Source organism: Mus pahari, chromosome 16 (assembly GCF_900095145.1).
Source record: "Mus pahari chromosome 16, PAHARI_EIJ_v1.1, whole genome shotgun sequence".
NCBI classification, from domain to species: Eukaryota; Metazoa; Chordata; class Mammalia; order Rodentia; family Muridae; genus Mus; species Mus pahari.
Genome location: NC_034605.1, coordinates 53,242,529 through 53,247,967, shown reverse-complemented (window position 1 = coordinate 53,247,967; position 5,439 = coordinate 53,242,529).

Here is a 5,439-nt window from a genome sequence, read left to right as displayed (position 1 = left end):
CAGGCGGGCGGGCGGGCAGGCAGGCAGGCAGGCATGGCACTAGAGCAGTAGCTGAGAGTTTACATCTTGAGACAAAACCACAGAGTAGAAAGAAAGACTGAGTTTTGAAACCTACAAGCCTGCCCTGAGTGAGACTCACCCTATCTTTCTCAAACAGTTCCACCAACTGGAGGTTTTATATATAGGCGCCTATGAGGGTCATCCTCATCCAAACAACCACATAGACCATTTATGCTTGCCATTTTTAATTTTGGTTTTTCTTATTGTAAAACTTAGGCTAGTATTAACTGTACAAGATAAGGAGTTTTATTGTGACATTTCTATACATGCATGCAATGAACTTTGATCATCTTTATTAATTCTAGCTCTGATCTTTATTACGTTTTGTTAACTACACTCTGGGGTTTGGTTTATTCTTATTTTTCTATAACCTTGAAGGTCATCATTCAGTTGTGCAAAATGACTCTCTTTTTTTATGATATAGAAATGTATAACCATGCACTTGTCTCCTAGACTTGCTTTGTTTGTTTGATCTAGCACTGTATAGTGATATCACACTTCACAAGTTAACATGGTGGCAATTGAGGAGGAGCTTGAGGCCAGCCTCATGATGAGGAAACCCTCAAAAATAATGACAATGTCTCAATGATCTTTGCCTGTGGCACATCTGCAGAGGTGAAGCATGCCTGCCACACCCACACAGACAATGAAGTAGCTGTGAAGATCCCGAACAAGGCCTCTGACATCACCACTCAGGTAAATCTCATGGGCTCTGGGGAACATCCAAATATCATTACACGCTTCCACTTATTTGACACACCAGCAACGCCATATTTTATCATGGAATTTGCAGCAGGGGAGATTGGAGAGTGTCACAGAGGCACTGGATGTATCAGGGTACATCTCATCTCCACAAGATGGTGGTGATAGCACTCAGTGCCTACCCAGAAAGAAAGCTGGAGAATAACCTAGTGGATATGACAGACCATGATGAACAGTGACTTTGCATTGGGCAAAAGCTGCAGGAGGCCCCTGACCACCTTCACTTTTTAGCCTAAGAGCTACTAACTGGAGGGCAGAGACTATTAGGGACTTCCCAGCAGCAGGTACTTCCTTGGCGTAGTAATTTATAACCCAGTCACTGGTTGCATACTACACAAAGCATCAACCCCTTCAGGCCTGAATGACTGATCAAAGCCATACACTATCAGGTTCCACCAAAACCATCTAAAATCATGCAATATCTCCTTACGTACTTGCTCTGTGTGGGCCCCAAGGACAGGATAATTATGGGCCAGATCAAGGGGCACTCATGACTATCTGACTGTCCAGGAGTTTCACTAGTTGCCTCCATAGAGACAGCCTCCAGAATCCCAGTCACTAGCATTGTGGAAACCTTATGTGCCATGGGCTACAACCTCTGGGAAATCGTGACATCTGCAAGGAACAGCAAGGTGAATTAGGTAAAGCAACATACAATATGTCTCAACTATTCAGATACCTGCCAGCAGGCTGTGAGGCTCAAAGCCGTATTTTGAAGTGACCCCTTCAGGCCTTCCACATCCCTTTCCCCAGGGAAGAGGAGAAGTGAGCCTGCTTTTCGTATTCTCCTATCATCTGAAGGAGCCAATTGGAGGAGGAGGATAAGAAAGGGAGGTGGAAGAGCTGCAGAAGCTTCCTGTCATACAATGCTGCCTGGAGAAGACAACTGTGCCATCTAGGCCTGCAGAGTGATGCTGTGGTTCCCAATATCATAACCAACAGTCTAGGGGAGGGTAATACAACTAAGCCCCACACCCCAAAATCAGTGAAATGAATCATAATGATATTCAGGTATATTCATAGACTGGCTCAATTGTCATCAGAGATGCTGACTACTGCAGGCTTTGGGAGACGATGCAGAGACCCACAGGCAAAGATTGGGCACAGAGGTGGCCCAAACTGAGGGCTTCCATCCTATCCTTCCCTTTGGAGCTGTGGAAATTCCATGAAAAAGGTGGGTGAGCATCTGTGAGGTCCAGAGGGGTTGAAGACACCAGGAGAGCATGGCTCTGAATCACCTAGGCAGGGCTGGGGGCTGGGTGGTCACAGAGTCTGAAGCAGCAATCTCAGGGCATGTGAGAGCCTGCACTAGGTCTTTTTCATTTACAGAATTATTGTTGGCTTAGGATTTGGCAGGGTGGGTCATAAACCTGAGAGGAGAGGTATGTCTGACACATTTCCCTGATCCTAGGACCTTTTCCCAACTACTGAGTTGCCTAACACAACCTCAAGGTGATGGTTTTTGCCTGGTCTAATTGAATCTTATGATATTATTTGGTTGATAACACTGGGAGGACTCCTCTTTTCCGGCGAAAGCTAGGGGTTTGACCTGTGTGACAGACAAGGTGAGGGGAAACTCAGGTCATATGTTTAATAGGAAAATAAGTAAAATTTGTTAAAAATAAAAATGAATAAACAACTATACTATAAACAAAAAACCAAGATGGCTTCAGTATTACAAAACCATCGTTAGATAGGAGACTCAAATGAAGAGTTAACAACCTTTAGACAAATTATACTACAAGTTACAATGGTCATAACAGATAAATACAGAATAGTCTATGAACAAGACAAAGTTACACACTCCTATAAACAGCCTAATAAATCTCTAAAAGTGGTCATATTCTAGGCCACAGTAAAGCCTTAAAAAGTAGGAAGAAAGGGAAGTAATTTCATGTATCATATCAAAGAACAGAAGAATAATATCAGAACAAATAACTGGAGAAATTACACGAGTTTGTAGACGATGACTGTTACTCTCTTGAATGACCAGTGAGTTGTTGAAAAATCTCAGGGGCACAATTTTAAAATTCTGCAAGCAAATGAAAATAAAAACACAGCTTATCAGAATACCTAAAGGGATAGAGAATCTTTGGGATACACCTAACACAGTTCCAAAAGGAAAATTTGTAGCAATGTGTGTGTGCATTATCAACAACAAAAAATTGGGAAAAAAAAACAAAACACAGCACAATCTCAAACAAGTGACCTAATGATGCATCCTGAGGTCTTACAAAGGTCTTACAAAAACAGAGTAAGCTATCACACTATACAAGCAGTATGCAGCAAGAAGTAATAGAGATTGCGGCGGCAGCAAATGTAATAGAGAGTAAATGAATAATATGAAAAAATTAGGTCAAACAAGAGTGAGTTATTTGGAAAATAAATATGATTGAAAACCTCCTACACAAATTAACCAAAGATGTAGAGTCCTAGATAGCAAAATTAGGGATGAAAGGAGAGATGGTACAGCAGATTCTAATAAAATCTAGTGGAATGTTGGGGGATATTTTGAAAATATATTGAGTCAAAAACTAAAGAATGTAGAATAAATACAAAATGCACCATGATATATCAAAATAAATTAGGGTCCAAGCATGGCAGAGCATGCCTTTAATATCAGCAGTAGTTTGGATGCAAAGAAGGCCAGTCTCTTTGAGTGTGAACACAGCCTGGTTTACATAGTGAGTTCCAAGCCAACAAGTGCTCCCATGATCTACAGTGAAATCCTGTCAAAAAACAGGGAGAGATTTCACAGTGAAGAGGACTAATACTTGCTGCTCTTGCACTAAAAGATCCTGACAGAGAGTAAAAAATTATTTAAGCCCCTAGACCTGTTTCCAAAATAGCCCCATTGTTTCAGGATGCCAGGTGTTGGCGGGTTTTGCCTTTCTATAGCCCAATGCCAGGTGTTTGCAGGTTTTTGTGTCTTTATAAACACCTTACTCCTTGGGCTCCTTGTTGATGGTTCTACCCATGTGTGGGATACAAGTAATCCCCAGTGCACTGGTCTTTCCCGAATAAACCTCTTGCAATTTGCATCAAAGACTGTTTATCATGAGTCAGAATGTGGGGGAGTCCTCACATTGAGGGTCTTTCAGTACAACACTATCAAACACAAACAGCACATAAATGCCTGTGATTTCAGCTGAAAGGTCTCTACCCCTTCTAGACTTTGTGTGTTCTCTCACACACATACACAGTCACACAGGAATACAAATGTCAACATATGCTATATAAGGAAATTCCCAACAAACTATGAACTGACTGAACATGCTTGAATATAATAAAGGCTTAATATGACCGACTTAAGGCCAACAGAATATCAAACACAGCAAAACTGAGTATGTCCTTTGAAATCTGCAGTGAGACAAGGATGTCTGCTCTCTACATTCTTATCCACTTAGAGCCAAAGGACAAAAAGATGACCTTAAATCCAAACTTATAAAGATCATATTAGCATGCGAGAAGAAATGAATAAATTCCTTAAGAAATACAGGAAAACAAAATCAAACGCATGAAAAATACATAAAACTGCTCAACATCTGAAAAAATGGAAACAGAACTAATAAAGAAAACACAGCCTGAGTGAATCATGGAGTGTGGAAACTAAGGAAAAGAACAGGAGCTACAGATGCAAGCATCACCAACAGAATATCAGAGATGGGAATTCAGGCATAGAAGTGATGATATGAAGAAATCAATAGATCTAAGAAAATGCTAAATCTAAACAGTTCATGGCACAAAACATCTGAGAAATTGGGATACTAGGAAAAGACCAAACCTAAGAAAAATAGCAACAGAAAGAGAAGATTCCCAGATACAAAGCCCAGAAAATTTTTTCAACAAAAGCTTGTAAGAAAATTTCACCAACCTAAAGAAAGATATGCCTATAAAACTACAGGAATCATGCAAAACACCACTTACACTGGATCAGAGAAGAAAAGTCTCCCACCACACAATAATTAAAGCACTAAAATATACAGAAGAATCCCCCAACCCCCCCCCCCCAAAAAAAGAGAATATTCAAAGTTTCAAGGAAAAAAAAAAGAACAAGTAACATAAAATGTCAGACCTCTCAGGATTACACCAAATTTCTCAAAAGACACTTTAAAACCCAGAAGGGCTTTGGCATATGTCCTGCATACTCTAAAAAAGTCACAACTTCAGGCCACAATATTATAGCAGAAAGACTTCCAATCACCATAAAAGGAATAAACAAGATAAGACATTACAAAACCAAATTTAAGCAATATCTATCTACAAATACATTCCTATAGAAGATTCTAGAAAGAAAACTATAAACCAAGGAGGCTAGCGACACCCAAGAAAGCACAGGAAATGATAACACCACAGCAGCAAACCATAGGAAGGGGAGTGTGTGCAAGCATGGATGCACACACACAATCACACACACACACACACACACACACAAACACAAACACATACACACACTACTATCACCAGAGGTGATGAAAGTACACATGCACTCATAAAAGAAAAATTACTAAAGCTTAAATCACTCATCAAACCTCACATTTTAATAGTGGGAGACTTCAACATCCAGCTCTCACCAATGTAGAGGTCATCAAGACAGAAACTAAACAGAGAAATAAT